Source organism: Periplaneta americana, chromosome 17 (assembly GCF_040183065.1).
Source record: "Periplaneta americana isolate PAMFEO1 chromosome 17, P.americana_PAMFEO1_priV1, whole genome shotgun sequence".
Lineage (NCBI taxonomy): Eukaryota > Metazoa > Arthropoda > Insecta > Blattodea > Blattidae > Periplaneta > Periplaneta americana.
In genome coordinates this window covers 54055448-54074712 of record NC_091133.1, presented here as the reverse complement: position 1 = coordinate 54074712, position 19265 = coordinate 54055448, and positions in this window count along the sequence as shown.

The window sequence follows — 19265 nt, the reverse complement described above, 5'->3', positions numbered from 1 at the left end:
GGGACAGCATTTGGTTCTGCTCGTATGGCTCAGAAGCTTCGCCAGGAACGGTTTTCAAACCGTCGGGTTCCGCACCACAGTACATTTACCAGCATCTACCCGAACAGGGCTCATTTGATAGACGAGCAGAGGATCTAGGACGGCGGCGTTTTACGCGATCTCCTGAGACAGAGGAAGCTGTGCTGCGGTTTGTCGAGAACAATCCTTCGGTGAATACGAGAGCAATCTCTCATCAATTCAATATTAGACATTGTACGGCATGGAGAATTCTGTAGGAACAACTGTTGCATCCTTATCATCTTGCAAAGGTCCATGATACTAAGCCAGGTGACTATCCATTGTGACAGAAATTTTGTACTTGTATTTGAACCAAACTGCAGTCCAACCACAGTATGTAACCCTTGTGTTCACAGATGAAGCATGCTTCATAGGTGAAGGAGTGTTTAATTCCCGTAATTCATATATTTGGGCTTTCGAAAACCCTCATGCCACGTTTGTGCGATCGCAACAAATGCGATTTGGTGTCAATGTGTGGACAGGGACTGTGAATGACTTCCTTGTGGGGCCATACGTTTTGCCGCGACGGCTCACCGCCAACAATTAGGTCTACTTGGTATTTTTGCAAGACGTTCTGCCTGAGCTACTGGACCCACTTCCTCTTAATATCAGACAAAGAATGTGGTTTCAACATGACGGGGCACCACCTCTTTTTGGTAATGAAGTACGTAATCATCTGACAGTTACATTTGGCGATCACTGGGTAGGTCGGTGTGGGCCCGTTGCCTGGCCCGCGCGCTCACCTGACTTTACCTCACTTGATTTATTTTATTGAGTTATTTTACGACGCTGTATCAACATCTAGGTTATTTAGCGTCTGAATGAAATGAAGGTGATAATGCCAGTGAAATGAGTCCAGGGTCCAGCACCGAAAGTTACCCTGTTGAATGGGTGTATATTTTATTGTCAAATTTGAAAACAAAATTAAAACAAAATTATTTCAAATTTGACAATAAAATATACACCCAATCAACAGGATTAGCCATGGGCGACCCCTTGTCTGGATACCTAGCTAATATATTCCTACAAGACCTAGAAAACAAACACATAAATAATTTAAACAATAGGTTCAACTTCAGCATTTACGCAAGATACGTCGACGACACAATAATAATATATGAAAATACTCTAAACACAAACAATCAAATACTCGATGAGTTTAATAAATGGCACCAGAACATAAAATTTACATTAGAACAAAGTAACAAGAATAGTCTTAATTTCCTAGATCTAAATATAACAATAGAACCCCCAACAATAACATTTGACATATACAGGAAGCAAACAGCAACTACACATTCTATAAACAAACACTCCATACATCCCACCACACACAAAATTAGTAAATTCCGTTTCCTTATTGACAGATTACTTACAACCCCGCTAAATTAAGACAATTACAATAAAGAACTCAATTATATAAAACAGCGACTGAAAACGGATATGAAAAACAACTAATCAATAACTTAATACAAAAGAGGAAAACAAAATTACATAAAAAGATTTCACAACACTTCAACCCGAGAAAACACAAAACAAAAAACAATGGCACAGTTTAACATATTATGGTAAGATCTCAAATAAACTTAGTAACTTCTTCAAAAAGCAAAACATCTATATAGCCCCCCGTACCAACAATAAATTAAATAACATAATTCCAAATAAAACCAACAATAATGACCCCCTCCTAAACAGTGGCATATACCAATTAAGATGTAAAAATTGCACTAAAACTTACATAGGACAGACCCGGCGCAATTTTAAAATAAGATTCCGTGAACATACCTCCGATTTCATTTATAATAATAACAGATCCAAATTCGCACAACACCTCATAGACGAAAATCATGAATTAGCAAATATAAACGAAACTTTGAAAATACTAAAAATCACAAATGATCCCACAATAGAATCAGCTGAACAATTCCACATCATAAAGGAATTCAACTCAGGAAAACCCCTTCTAAACAAGCAAATAGCTAACACAAATAATCCACTTTTCAACTTATTCAAACTATTCCCGGCCAAGCAAACACATACACAGGTCCCACCAATTCCCTCTCCACTTCCGGTACTAGATGACGTAACCTAAAATATTGTGAGCGAGCCCACCAGTTTAGTATCAGCCAGGCATCAAGTAGGAGCAGTACAACACACGTCAAATCGTAAGTCATTCTTTCGCAATAGTTATTACCCCAAGCAGTTTCAACCAAAATTAAAACAACACTAGCCAAATTCCAATTCAATTTATTAACATTTATGCATATTGTTAAAGACACGCAAGGCTGTATTAAACTCATGGATTCGACAACATCCATCTTGTACCAGTAGCATGTATCTACGATTTTCACATTTATCGACCACACCTAATGAAATGCTTTAACAATATACATTTAATAATATAGACATGTTAGTGATAAAATTGATACTGTGTTTTAGATCGTCGTTAAATATCAAAAACTGAAGCAGTCCCATCTAACGAAGTCAAAAACTGGCCAACAAGTGTTTACAGTGTTTTTAAAAGTGTTTTTATAATGTTTCACATTTCTCTGATCACATTTATAGTTTTATATAACTTTTAAATAATTTTAAATCTTTTAATTGTACTACATGCACTGCAAGTGATCTTAACTTAATATAACAAGTGTATCATAGACCAACCTAAGTTAAGTTAGAGCAATTCACACTAACATGATCCGAAAACCATCACATACAGTTCCATACCATAACGCAAGGTTTTCAACATAAATGTTCATTTAATACTCTACATCTGAAGATGATACAAATGTATCGAAAACGTTAATGTGAATTATTAACTTTTAAGATAAGCAAAGGTGGCACAGTAAATAAATAATTATAGTTAAATTATATACCAGTGTTTTCAGTTTTTTATCGAAATTTTGTAAAACATTTTAGTGGAATGTTTATAAAGTGTATTCTTCAGGATATCCCTAATATATCTTAAAAATGTCAAATGAATAGCTTTAGAAGTTAATGAGATACAGAGAAAAATGTGGGCTGTTGTATTGTAGGCCTAGGCTATATAGATTTACACTTCCTGATTACCTTCTAAACTGTGTAATATTTCGTTAACACGGAATAATCATTCGACTATAGGCTACATACTGTACTGTCTTTAACACATAAATAGACGTATAGTATTTACATAGAACTGTCGAATGTTTGATGAACCGTCTTATTTCTAGTACCCAAAGCCCAAACGCCCGGACGTCTGTCTGTTCGAATTCCAATTGGTCAGTTTGGTATTACTGGTATGATATTTTTCCATCGTCTTCTTCAATTTCACGGCGTTCAGGAATGACGAATGTTTCGATTCACCTCTATAACATATGAAGGGTTCAGAACCATAGTGGGCCAAGCGCCGTTTACTAAAGTCGTAGAAAAGAAGGGTTAAAATGAAGTTATTACCATGATTCAATGGAAACATAATATAAAGCATACACATTAAACTAAATGATATGTAAATCTTCATTAAACTATGGTATTCACTTAACTTTAACCCTTGCTTTCTCCGTTTTTAATAAATGGCGCTTGGCCCAATATGGCTCTGAACCCTTTATATAATTTCACTGTCACCAATTCCATCGACGTCAAGTTACGTTTGCTTTTTCCTTTTTTTAATAAATGGCGCTTGGCCCACTATGACTCTGAACCCTTAATATAATCTCACTGTCACCAATTCCATCGGCATCAAGTTACGTTAAGATATAACATTGTTAAATAACACAAATTAAAGGCAATGTATAAACAAATCTGATATCGTTCACGAGGCAGGTAATAAAGATAGTGATTGTTGAACATTAAACCATTCCCTTGCCATATCAAGACCCAGTATGACCTCACATATTCTTGACTTCGTAGAATATAAAAACTGCAAAATATGTTTCAGGTGAAAATATTTATATTACTAGTTTACTTCTTCGTCTTTAATTAATTTATTTAAATATGATAACCTTTTATTTCTATAAAGTAGTATGCAGAAATTAAAAACCATTAATTGATTGTTTAGCGAGAGGTTTACTTTGTGTTATGTAATGCGAGTCCGCTACCTAAACAAAGATTCGTGTACACAGAATGCACTGGAGTGACTGCAGCGACGTCTAGACGGCTGTAATTTAAAACAGGGTAAATTCATTACCCAGTCGCAATTTAAAGATTGCAGAACAAACAAGCGTCTCATTTCCACCGGCCTGAAATCAATGAACAAGCGGGGGGCGAAGGAATTTGAATTCTGCAAAGCTTCTTTTCAAGAAGAAAGGGGCGGAGCTCAAGCTTTTTCCACTGTTTCTCCAACTTTTATTCCCTGGATTACGTCACTGTGTGTTTTCTCGAGGCTGGAAAGGCTTTCACACGTTCGAAAGGGACTGCATACTCCGAGGTTATCCTGCAGGAGGATTTCCCTCTCTGCATTCAAAATGAACACACAGTGCGAAATGTTTACGCTGGCAGAGTGGAGGTGTGTGTAATCGAACCATTTTTTGTTGGTTTTGGAGTTCGCTCTCTCATATTGCACGCATGCGAAGGGCGCCTGTAACTCTGTTTTTTTCTATTATTCTCTTTTCAATTTCCAAGGCCTAGTTTTTAATTGATAGTTCTATATACGTGGACTAGATGGTATTGATATTAATTACTTTACATGTCCTTTAGTGAAGCTTCCAGCTATTCGTTTTTATGTGATGCAAATATTTGTCGGAAATGAAAAAAATGCTGGAGGAGAAAGTAAGGTATTGTAAAGTCAGTGGAAAATTAAATGTAGTTATTCGTGAGAAGTTGAACTGGCTCTACTTTTGAATCACATACAGTATATTAATTATTGAATATCACTCCTAACTTCTTATATACGAAAAAATGTTAGGTAGGCCTAAAAATGTTGTTATATGTAACCCGCTTAATGTTGTACCGGTATGTATTTATTCACACTGCAAGTGGGCAAATACCCGGTGGCAGTGGTAACTTAATTACACACAATAAAAATACACAATACAATTAATACACAATAATTACCAAATACACAATGATTACAATTCTGCAGTGCTCGGAAAAAGTGACAAGTCAGTTTCCACAAATCTTTTTTAATAATTTATTGACACCTTACACTGATTTATGTCGATTTAATTTTTTTCTCTATGAATTATTGTAATGGGAGGAATACTTACGTATTTTTTTTCCACGCGAGCAGATGTTCCGTAAGTTGTCAGTAAATTATCAAAAAAGGTTTGTGGAAAATGACTTGTGTCACTTTTCCCGAGCACTGCAGAATTAATAATAATCCATAAAATAACCTAACTAATAAGTGAATCTAATTTTCCATTACAACCTACATATGTATAAACCCTACATAAGTTTCACATTGGTACTGATAATCTTTCACTTCACTCTCTATCTCACTCACTGCACTGGCACTATGACACGTTTCACTGGCACTATATAACACATTTCACTGAGACGATAGAACACATTTCGTTGACACTATAAATTATCACTGATCGAAACTGTTCACTGCCACTGTAAACCATAACTTTACTGACTCAACACGCTTCACTGTTACAACGATGAATAACGGCGGGTTAGGACAACCCTTTGCACATCGGCCATACTGAGGCCTATTGTGCACCCCGAAGTGTATGGGATGAATGAGGATGAGGGTCTACCAGCCCACCGGCCGCATGTGACCCCTCACTCGCTCACACAATGGGGGCCTCCCACCCTACCCCGCTCTACGTTCATACCGTCAAGGTGACCAAGCAGCACAGAATCTATTCTAACGGCCCTTCCAAGGTGTCGAAGAGCCCTTGGAAGTGCTCTTAAGGAATGAATCTTGGCAGAGATTTTGCGAAAGGTTGGGAACCCGGGAACGGTTGCGGAGAGAACGCCCATTACCGTAAGCGGATGAAGACATGCGTCTTGACCTGAATATGTCTAGTGAATGAGATGAAGATGAATGATATGATATGAAATCTAAATTATTTTTCTACACGGGAGGTGAAGGGAAAATGGACCGCGGCAATGAAAATTCCAACCCGGCATTTGCCTAAGTATCTGTGGAAAACCACAGTCAGGTTGGTAGGTCCGGGAATCGAACCACGGATCTTCTGAATGCGAGTCCCATGCGAAAAGTTCAAATAAGACAAACAATTACAACGTTATTGTTCCGTAAAATCATACTTATAAACAGAACTGCATTAAACTGAGAATTTCTAATCTAAGATCCTCTTATAAGCTATTTTGAACTAATTAACAATTCAAACCAAAGAAATGGCTCGTCAGGCTAAGTAAATACATGTCACCTTAAGTGTAATGTAACGTATTTTCTTGTAATTTACACTTTATACACAACTTTTTTAGTAATATGCGTTACAAGAGCGGTATGTTGAAGTTTTCATGTTCGAGGAAAAGTTTGAAAAAGCTTTTTTAATTTCCGTGAATTGAAAGAAAACATACCGCTCGTGTATCGTACATTATTTTTTGCGGAGATCGTTTATTACATACCTGAAAGAGGAATTTCTAATTAGTTGCAATGAAATCTCCATCTTGGTTTCTGTTCAATGACGGCAATTTTGGAAAATAAAAATATCTATCTTCAACATTGTTGCTTTAAAATGTTTTCTGTGTTTACTATACTCCAGCAGGCCGTGATATACGTCTGTCTTTTTTTTCCTCCAGTCTATAAATGCGAACTTAAAACAAACGGCTTCCTTAATGTTACATGCATCACGAAATGCAGTAACTTCAGTGGAGTTGTAGAGTTTACTTAATTTTTGCAAATATTTAAAAAAACAATAATTAAAAGTGCAATTTAGGTGGAATTGCAGTGGTAAGTTTCCAATTTATAATTATTACTATATTGAACGTCTCTAAAAATAATATGTTAAAAGCCTAAAGCAGTAAAATCAATATTTCACTTAAGCGGTAAGAAGAGGGAAATTGTTATGTGTGTTCGGTTGGGAATGTGGAATTTTAGACTTACCGCGGGTTGGTTTTGTGCGGAAACCAAGCAAATACGCACGATCTCGCACAAAAGTTATTTTTGAACCTCCTTAAGGGGAGGTTGTAAGCTGATTTGGATCAAAATTAACATTTTTTGGTTTTTAGCTGAACTAATAAATTAAGAAAAAGTCTGTAGGTTAAGGAAGATCACAACTACAGGTGTGCAAATTTTCATAGATGTAGATTGAATAGTTTCTGAGATAAGTGTACCTCAAGTTGCTAAATTTAACACGGCGAGGATAGGGCTTACAACCTCCCCTAAGGAAGGACGGCCCTCAAAGACCGCTGCAGGTAGGTTATTCCAATCATTTATAGTTCGATTTAAGAATGAGAATTTACCTACCTTCGTTTTCTGTTTCCTACATTTGATTTTGAAATCATGATCGTTCCTACCATAGTACGTTGGCTACTCGAAATCTACCCATGCGTTTTGGCTGAAATGTGCTCTATGCAATGATGGTATTCTAGTGTTTCTACGTCTGTTTTCCAATATTTCTCATTTAAGTTCCTTTACCGTATCATTCCCGTCTCCTCATTTACCTTCAAGAAATTTAGCTGCCCTATACTGGATTCTTTCTAAGGGATCCCAACATGTAGTTCAGTATCCCATTAACGGCTGCACCAATGTTAGATTTGGGGCTAGCCTTTTTCAAGATTCTCATAATAAAGTGAAGTTCCCTCCATGCTTTACCACAAAAATATCTTGACTAACATGAAGAACAGACATAGTTTCTGTGTAAATGAGTACCGTTCTGATTTCTAAGATCCCAAAGAAGAGAAAGAAGAAAATCCTGAACCCCACATCACCCTAGGTCGTCACAAGTACTTTCTTAAAATTTTTTCAATGATTTAATTTATAGTGCAGTTGAATAGGTTACTGGATTCCAATATTTCTAGCTACATTTAGTATTGAACATTTTTGTAGCATCATTCACCTTATTAATTGTATTATTTAAAATTTCACGAAAAACCCATATCGTCATCCGAGGACACGAATAAATACTTTAGATAATGGATATTATATAAATATTGTTAGATTATGGAGTAAAATTGACCATATATAAAATAAAATAGTCAGATTCATACTTCAAGGTCATTAGCCACCATTTAAAAAACTGAAAATTTCTATTTCAATTGTTTCCAAATTAAAGTCATAAATTTTTAGAGCTCTAGAATAAAAAAAAAACTATGTCACATTCAAAGAGAAGGGTTCGTGTACTTTCTAAACATATATATATATACATATATATATATATATATATATATATATATATATATATATATACATAGGTACCTATTTATTTTTAAAAAAGAAAATGGGTTTCAGGTTGACCATTTCATACTGTTTCATAATAAGTAGTACCCATCTGTGGGTTACGTTTCAGTGGATCTCAAAATCACAAATTAATTAGGGCCACCATATTATATTTATTTTTAAAACTATTCTTACATCATTAAAGTGAAAGGAACGTTTCGTATTATATCTAAAATTAAATAAACTGGACAGGAAAATTATGTCTCGGAGTCATATGCATACAGCTCCTGTTTTGCTGTATGTGTGATAGTGAAATATTGTGAAGTGGCAGACCACAAGCAGCATTCAGTAATAAACAGGAAATGAAAAACCTTGAATTGAGGTTATGCTTGCATGAAACATCTATTGTGTTATATTTATCCGTCTGGGTCCGACGAAGATGAATAAAAAGAAAACATTATTGAAAGAACGCGACGCTAAGCAGGAAGTCGAGAAAGATGAGACGACGGAAAAGAATTCGTGTGAAATTGACTTTATGAAAAGAATGAAAAATAAAAGCATTGACGTGACCTTACTTCTGAGCTAATAAGATATTTTACACGTTTTCAAGTTTATGAGAATCAAATGTGTTTAATACGAAAGTCAGAGCAAGAATGGACTTGTTTCAGTTGTTATTTTTGCATTTGTGTCTGTCGGCTGTTCTTCTTAAGGAGATGAGGAAAAGGAACTGTAGCCGAGTTAGAAGCGAGAGTAAAAACTTTGGAGCTTGATTTATGATCGAATATTACGGCCCGGATTTGATTGGATATCTGAAATCTCAAACAGTTTCAACCGTGACAATTAAATCCTTTAGTACTGGGGAAACTCTTCACATAAACACTTCGGAATTGTTTTGACTATCAACTCTTGATACAAATATTTTGGCAAGTGTTTAAAAGTGGTCTACAGTTGGAATATTCATTACTAGTTATTCAGAAAAGGAAGAATATAGAGGCGAGGGAAGAAAACGGAAAGTTTTTATTACACTATACTACAAAGAAGTTGCTCTGCATTGCAAATTATTCACTCGAATCTTTGAAAGAGTTGTTTTATGACTAGCTCGCTATTGGAGGGGTGCGTATACACGGGGGAGGGCAGAAAAATGGCGCGAATGAGACAGCGAAAGGGAGAGTGGAAAGTTTAGAAAGATAATAGAAGGAAATAATCTACTTACCCTGACTTACTGCGTTTTAGCCAATGGCGTAGCATAGAAACGTAACACTGAACCAAAGACGGAAGTGAGAAAATATATTTAACTCCAGGCCTAATACCGGTATTACGGTATATCGAAGTGTATTTTTCATTTTCATTTCATTCTTGCAATTATTTTTGCAGAACGAGAAGGCATTTCAACCAGATCAGATATAAAATATCATCCAAAAGAAAATTGCGTTTATAAATTCCAGTGATGTTCTTTTTTTAATTTACGTCTAATCAAGATAAAAGACATGTATTCGAAAAATATTAGCGTTTGACTGCCATTAAATTTGTTTCTTCTACGTTTCCTTATCCTAGTAAAAGTTCTGTTTATATTTTACGATCGAAAATTAGTTTCTCACATATTGGACATTGTTCTACTGTTCAAAAGTAATCTTGACTCTACAAATTAGCATACGTCCTATTCACTATTTTGAAAACGCAATCTTCATGCAAGATGCTACACTGTCCAATTTATAGATATATTATAGTAAAGAACCAGAAAATTAATAGGTTTGGAAATTGTATTATATGTAGACAATTTACCGATCTCTTACCAACACATTCGTATTAGCTTCAGAGCTGTCAAATAGGAAAAAAACTTTAAGTTGTTACGAAATGGAGGGACTGAATGAGTCAATTTAATTACAAATTGAAGGCTTAGAACCTGATTTACTGGAAAATTCTGTACACAGTTACAGAGACTGTTATTTGTTGAAGAATGTGATGGCCATACTGGAATATGAGCTCAAACTCCCTTCCTCCAGGAATAATAGTAACTTTGTTTCATATATACCCTAATTTAAGAAGTTACGAAAATTTTAACATGGAACGTTTGTTTAAATAGCCTTTATAGTTCGAGATAATTATTGAATGTAGTATTACATACAATTTTAAGAATTACTTTTCAGAATGAGATAAAAAATCGTAGTTTAGTATTATTCTGTTATCTCTATAATAATTATTAATTTATACCTAATTCACAGAGTTGATTAATCGAATTCTTTACAGAATAAGTATAACATATCATTATTATAAAGATACCAGAGTTTGGGATATTGAGCATAAATAGGCCTACCAGTGGGCAAAGTGTCGGACTCAATGATCGTATAGACTTCGTCACAAGGAAGGTATTATATTTCCGAAACGTTGGATGTCTCTGCATCTATGAGATGGTACAAATACTAAATGAAGGGTTCAGACCCATAGTGGTCCAAGCGCCATGTATTAAAAGCGCAGAAAACAAAGGTTAAAATTAAGTGAATACCATAATTCAATGAAACATATAGCAAGTATTATAAAGTATGCAGTCCACAGCTGTGGAGTAATGGTTAGCGCGTCTGGCCGCGAAACCAGGTGGCCCGGGTTCGATTCCCGATCGGGGTAAGTTACCTGGTTGAGGTTGTTCCTGGGGTTTTCCCTCAACCCAATATGAACAAATATTGGGTAACTTTCGGCGCTGGACCCAGGACTCATTTCACCGGCAATTTCACCTTCATCTCATTCAGACGCTAGATAACCTAAGATGTTGATAAAGCGTCGTAAAGTAACCTACCTACTAAAATTAAATTAAAATTATAAAGTATGCACATTAAAACTAAATGATATGTCAGTCTTCATTAAACTATGGTATTCACTTAATTTTAACATTTGCTTTCTCCGTTTTTAATATATGGCTCTTGGCCCACTATGACTCTGAACCCTTCAAATGATCTCGCACTTCGATTAGCACTGAGATAATATAAAATAGTACTTACTATTTGAAAAGTGAATGCATTTAAATACCATAAATAAACTTGTTCATATCTTGATAACGTAGATAAATATAGAAAGTGGAAAAATTTAGTTATATAAATTGAGTTATGGGAGAATTGCTACAAAGAAAACTTGAAATGATACTAATTAAAAAAATATTTGATAATTATACCATTACTATTGTCTGGAAAAGAAATAAATAGAGAACAGTTGAAGAGCTGAGACGTTCTAACAGGAAATTTAAAATGAAAATAAAAACATGAAAGGTTAAAAATTAGATAAACAAAAAATTTGAAATATTCAACGTAAACGAAAACAATATAGAGATAAATGATTATTTAACATATAGAAAATGAAAAATTAAACATAATTAAAGAAAAACTACACAATTTATTAGCAAAAGATTCTTAAGACTTCAATTGAAACGATTCTTGAGCAAATTTGAACTACAACCGATAAGAACAAAAATTGGAAGGGGGAATCATGTTGTTGTTTATGATGATCAATAGAAAATAATAATAATAATAATAATAATAATAATACCGGTACCGTACTTAATATGAAATAAAATAAAAATTGTAAAATGTTGACTAAAAATAAATAGGCCTATATATACATGTTACAGTTGAAAAACGATCGAGAGAGCAAGACTAACAGCGCCCGCAAAGCCGAAAACCCGCACGACAATATTGACTACATCGCGTCGTTGACGTAAAGACTGCTTGTGAGCGTTTCAAGACTTCGAGAGTTGATCACTCCCGAAGTCCCGAATCGCCACAGTTGTTTATACCAGACTGAACTTTTATCTACTTTGGTAACTTTAAGCAATCAAGTAGCCTATTTGAAACATCATCTCTACCTCTCAATGTATAATAATCCGTTCCCCAATCATTATTTAATTACTAGGCCCTTATTAAGAGACTAGGAACTTTCTTTCCGTATGTTTGAGATCAAGTGTACAATCTCAAGTAAAAAAAAAATATTAACGTTATGTTTTATGTTTCTTAGAAATGCAAATTTATTTGAGACTTTTTTTTCTATTTATGTAACCATATGCAATATCATATAGGCTAGTCTAATAGAACCAGAATATTTTGATAATTAAGATACTGTTGTGTTTTGTCTCTTTGTCTCATTTAAACATTTATAATGTTATTTATTTGAATGATATATGTTATTCAAAGTTACGACATACCCCCGTCCATGGTGAACAGGGCAGACATTCGTTTTAACTGTACATACATGGATAATTCTCGGTAGGCGCGTCCACGTCGCGGGGGTGGACACCTTGATAAGGTGACTAATTCCTATCGGGGACCCAGTGTCTCAGGGTATATTGAGGCCCCTTTGCACAGGGTATTGTGTGAAGACTCCAACGGTCAAAAGAGCGGCATACGGTCGGTTTGCTGAGCGGAAGGAGCAGCCCTCGCTGATGGGGACAGTACACAGCGATGCTGGACTACAAGCATTAAGATAGCAGCCCTATCAATAGACTTACCCTGCGCATCGCTCGTAACGAGGCCAGGGGACATTTTTCTTACTGTTAATCTTCAAGGTAATTACAGGACTGGAATTAATATGACGACAAATGCAACGAACAAGGTCAAACGCTTAAAGAATAACCAAATATTAAAAATTGCTACTTGGAATGTACGCGGTCTAGCCCATAAGATTGAGGAATTAAACAATGAACTCCAAACCTTAGACATAGATATTGCAGCCATAACTGAAACTAAAAAGAAACTTAAAGGAAGCTTGGAATTTAAAGATTATATTCTATATTACTCAGGGATAAATATGAAACAAAGAGCATCATCAGGCGTGGGAATCTTAATTAAACAAAAATTAAAAGGGAAAATACAAAGTTATAATTTTATTAATGATAGAATGATGTATGTAAGACTGAGAACAATAAGGGGATATCTAACAATTTTCAGTATTTATGCGCCGGAAGAAGGTAGAAAAGAATTAAGTCAAGAATTTTATAAAACATGACAGAAACAATTGAATAAGATAAACAAAAATGACCAAATAATGATATGTGGTGATTTCAATGCCCGAGTGGGTAATGAGACAGTAAGAAATATGTTAGGACCATTTGGCGAGGATATATTGAATGAAAATGGAAAGTCATTACGAAATTTTGCCATTTTTAATAAACTGAAAGTGACACATACTTTTTTCAAACATAAAGAAATACATAAATATACCTGGGCAGCTAGAGGATATAGATCGCTAATAGACTACATACTCGTCAATGGGAAAATGAAACATATGGTATTGGACACACGCACATATAGAGGTGCAGATATACAATCAGACAATTATTTAGTAATATCTAAAATAAGAATCCCACCTAGATGGCAAAAACCAAAAAAGAAACACACATTGGAATCAGTACAGACTTACTATAAAGTAGATCTGTTAAAACAAGACAGTATAAGGAAATTATACTGTAAGAGATTAGATGAATGCATTGATCATAGAGCATTAAGTACAGATGTCAACCAAGAATGGGAGGATCTAAGAAATATAATTGAAGAAGCTGCATATGAATCCCTGGGGAAAAAGAAATAAAAGAAGAAGTAAAAGAGGCATCTCAATTTGGAATGATGGAACGAAACAGATTGTAAAAGATAAACGTAAGGCATATTTAAGATTTTTACAAACAAAATCAGAAATAGATAGGAAGGAATATAAATATAGAAGTGCTATAGTTAAAAGAGAGATACGAAAATTAAATAGACAAAGTTGGGACACTTATATAAGTAATATAGAATACGATGTACATGGAGCACAAACAATGGCTTATAAAGCCTTAAAGTATTTGAATAAAGAAGAAAGAGATACTGTAGCACTGAACAATATAAGGACAGAAGATTGGCTTCAATATTTTAAGGAACTATGGACAACTCAAAATTATGAGACAAATTTATATGATGACAACAATACTTCTGTTCCAGAGCCTGTAAGAGATGTCGATCTCATCGAGTATGAGGAAATGGAACAAATCCTACAATCCTTCCACAACAATAAATCTCCAGGTAGTGATGACTTAAACATATAATTATTGAAATATGCCTCAAGAAGTATAAAACAACGCCTATTAAATATATTGAATATTTGCTGGACAACTTATAAAGTGCCAGAAGAATGGGCAAAAGCAATAATAATCCCAATATACAAAAAGGGGGATCGTGACAACCCTAATAACTATAGGGGTATCAGTTTATTAAACTCCGTATACAAATTGTATGCAAAAATATTAACTCGACGCCTAAATATTATTAGTGAAACAAAACTAAATGAAGTACAATGCGGGTTTAGAAAAGGAAGATCATGTTCTGACTGTGTTTTTGTGATCCAGCAGATAATTCAGAAAAGAAGGGAATTTAATCTCCCAACATATATATTGTTCATAGACTATGAAAAAGCCTTTGATAAGATCTTAAGGAACAAATTATGGAAAATATTGTATGAAGAAGGATATCCCAAACATTTGGTAAATATCATAAAAAGCTTATATGAGACAAAAATATCGATAAGAGTAGGTTCAGATAAGCAATTCAGCAATAGTAAACCAAGGTGTGAAGCAAGGTTGTCCGCTATCTCCAACATTATTTAATATATACCTCAATAAAGCCATAGAAGAATGGCAGAATAAAATAGCATTTGGTATAAATTTAGGAACAACTGTATTAAATACAATGCTTTTTGCCTATGATCAAATATTGATCGCAAAATCTGAGGATGATCTACAAATGGCAACTTACCAGCTCCAGCTAATAACAGAAGGATATAACCTAAAAATTTCTAATAACAAAACTAAAACAATGGCTTTCAGAGGACTTAACCATAGGCGATGTAAAATAGTTATTAATCAAGGAACTATACAACAGATATCTTCTTTTAACTACTTAGGCTGCAATATATCTTATTTGGGTGAACAGGATATTAACAGTAAGCTGAGCAAATTCCAACAGATGTGTGGAACAATAAGAAGAACTTTAAGAAATAAAACACAGCGTTCAACACAATTAAAATTTTACAAAACCCTAGCAGTTCCATTATTAACTTACGGCTCAGAAAACTGGTCATTAAACCGCGCATCAAAAAGAAAAATTCAAGTAAGTGAAATGAAGTTCCTACGAGGTGTTGCAGGTTATACTTTATTGGATCATGAAAGAAACGAAAATATCCGACATTTATTAAATATTTTTAATTTAGAAGAAAAGATTAAAAATCAGAAACAAAATTGGTACCAACATATTACAAGAATGAGTAATGACAGATTACCAAAACAAATTATGGATTATGCACCAACAGGATATAGAAATGTCGGAAGACCGAAAATAAGATGGACAGATGATTTAAGACTTGAAGACGGAACAGGCCAATAGCCCTAATCCCTGTAGCTGAAGAAGAAGAAGAAGAAGAAGAAGAAGAAGAAGAAGAAGAAGAAGAAGAAAGTTACGACATCTTTCCACGCAAACCAAATTCTATTTCGAGAATGATGAGCGAGACTCGAAGCGTACGAGAGCTACGAGACGAGACTCGAAAGACAAATGCAACGAACACAGCAAGCGAGGGCGGCAGTTAGTTTTGTTCATCTCTAATACATGTATTGTATTGAAGCAAGCTGGTATTTCTTTTTGCCAAGAGAAAAGATTACCTGAGAAGCGCCATGGTTTCTCTCCTTACTGTAATAACCTGTAGTGCACACACGTGAATACAGATCTGCCTGGACATAAAAATGCGTTATATCAGTAGTACCGGTATTAAGAATATTTTATTAAATAACGAAATATAACATAACGATAGCTAAATATTTAATGTACGGCGAATGAGAAGTTCGTCTAGCATAAATTAAGAAAAAATCAAGATGTAGAAAGAAGCATTGGGCTGAACAAATTTAGATTGATGCAGACAATACACACATAAATTATGAAAAGTGAAGAATAAGAACATTATGGTGAGTAACAGAAAAATATGTCAATATTTTACTCTGTAATGTTGTAATAAAGTATCAATTAGAAATAATCATGCATAAGCACACATATTGCATGATTGAAATGAACAGATACTTCTTCGCTAATACAACCCTGATAATGGTCTCGCTATCTTGTAGTAATCCCTAAAGTTCTTGCATCTTAAGCTGCTATTATTATTGCTCTGTCTGCTTTTAGTTCATTTGTCTCTGTGATAATTATCCATTAGATGAGCGTGGAAGCGAGGCAATTAAACTCAAATGCAGCTCGGGTCTTAACGCTGTCTGTCTCGAATTTCAGAAATATTCTGTCTGTCCTTTAATTCACGCAAAGTAACTGCAGTCTTCCAACTCTGTTCTAGTTACGATTAGATTCTTCTTTTGAAATTGACATTTAGGTGTACCTCAGAGGAAACGTGTTGAAAAAGAGCTTGACAAGCACCAAAGTAATTGACTGGTGATGTGAGAGAGTGAGCTAATTCCCCTCCCCAAATGCGAATTGCTGTCTTCTTAAATTACTGAATTGCATCATTTCAATAATTCAGAAATTTTATTCATCTCTATATGTGGGCACTTTTTTTATCTCAAAGGGAACAAACAGAACTTTACTTAACCTGAAGTGGTCTGACTAGAAATCAATCCTTCCTGAGAAATGGGTCTCAACCTAGGCGTTTCCGACCATAACCGATCCTTGGTCGCATTGTAGAGACAAGTTTTGGTATATGTCTTCCTGTCTATATCCTGTTTCGTGTATTTTTTGAGATTGTAATATCATATAAAGTAAAGGAAAATGTTTTTTTTTTATATTTTGCTATTGACGGTAGGCCTACTTGGTTGTTCGTCATTCGTCCATATGAAGCCAGTTATGTAGACCAATTTACCGACAGACTCGTTGCCCAGTGTTCTCTAAAAGGAGAAAAAAGTAATACAAAATAATGTACTTATAAATAGAATGCTATAAATATTTATGTTATTATTTTGCTCCTGTTTTTAGATTAGACGTTGCTAACCGAGCAGCATTACCTATATACACACACAGGATGAATCGTAAGTAATGCCATTAATTTCTGGCAGTTATTCTTTGAGATATTTCTAACAAAATAGTTGAATACAATTTTGCTCGTTTTTGCTTCTTTTCGAGATTTCTTTTTGTGAAATATTTCATAGCGTGTTTTGGGAAAGCCATTGATCTTATTCCATATATGCTCAATAAATTTGTGATAATAGGTGATTGAAAGAATTTTAGTTTTGTCCTTTAAATGTGCAGAAATTTGATCCTAAGAAATATAACAATTTAAAATTCCTTTTCAGAACGAAAAGTTATATACACATTTATTCGAATTAAGTTATTGTAATGTTTTATAATTATTATTAATATTTACTTGGTGCCTAGTGAAATGTTACTTGGAATATAGTTTCTTCACAAACACTTTCCGAACATTTGTCAAAAACAGACTTATTTCACAAATAATTTTTCTGAATCAAACAAAATTGCATAGCAGCAACTCGCACATCTGTATTGATATACTAAAACCCACCAATCTCAGCAAAGAAAGCAATACCAAATTCAATTTTTTGCGCTAACAGGGAAAGAGTTGGTTTTTCAACTGTATAGTAATGGATTTTCTGGGCAGTGCAATACATACTCCATAATGACTGAAACACGGTAGGATACTAGGAACATTCCGTCCTGCGCTACTAAATTAACCAATAAGAATGACTGAAATGTTGCTCAAATTTCATAGAGCAGAAGACATTTTTTTCAGGATTGCCTGCTATTATTTATTATTACTATTAGTAACAGATAACACTGTACAACATGAAATTTGCCCTTTTTATAAAAATATATATATTCGATGTATGATGCGGTCGCAAAAACGAATCTGCAGTTAGTTTTTGTTCAGAACGTACTGTTTCTCCAAAATAAAAAGTTATTTAATGTTAGTGAAATGTTGCACTACTTTCACCTTATGGGATGAAACATGTCACTGAAATTACACTTTCTTGATAGTCACCTGGACTTCTTTCCAAAAAAACCTTGGTGCTGTAAGCGATGAACACGGGGAGAGGTTTCATCGAGAAATATCTACTACCTTAGAAATCGCTTCAGTGGAAGGTGGAATGCAAGTATGCTGGCTGAATATTGCTGGTTACTCATCAGAGAGATTGCAGAAGCTGTTTACAAACGTAAGAGAACAAAAAAGTCATTTTAATTTGTGAATTTTGTCCAAACAAAGGTTGCTTTATTTGCTAATGTAACAAAATTTGTGTAAATAAGAGAAAGTGCGTGTACCATAATAATAGTATATGTTCGAAAATTTTTGTTTTCAGAAATGAACTCAGCACCTCTCATTTAGTTAAAATTACATACTTTCATCATACTCTAATATAAACAGTCACGAAGCTCAATACGTAGGGAATATGCATCCATAGATAGTTGCTAACCACTAGGATCGCTACTATCGCCTCATCACAGACAATGGGAATTAGTACCGGCACAGTCTATTGTTCCTAGTACCCTCACAACTCAAGCTTCGTTACTGTATATACCGTACGAGACTGTGGTTTCATCTAAAAGACAGAAACAAAGTTTAAATTTGTTATCCTGTGTAATTTATAATGTGGCCCATAACATCAATGGATTTGTTTATTAAAAAGTGAAATTCGGTGTAATATAGAAATTCTGAACAGGTACTTACGAACACAAATGGAAGTCTTATTTCATTTAAGAAATCAGACGTAAGAAATTTAATAATTGTGTAGCTCTTCTACGTTCAGCAAAAATTGGTATTTAGACGTCAAAAGAGACGGAGGAACAGTCTGAGCGCTTTTAAAAGTATATGACACGCCGATGTCAGATGTAATGCGAAGACAAACTTTAATTTTCTTGAGTTAGGCTGCTGCTGCTTTTAATATGATTGTACGGGCTCGCACCTGACGACGGCTTGTTGACTTGGATGACAGCTG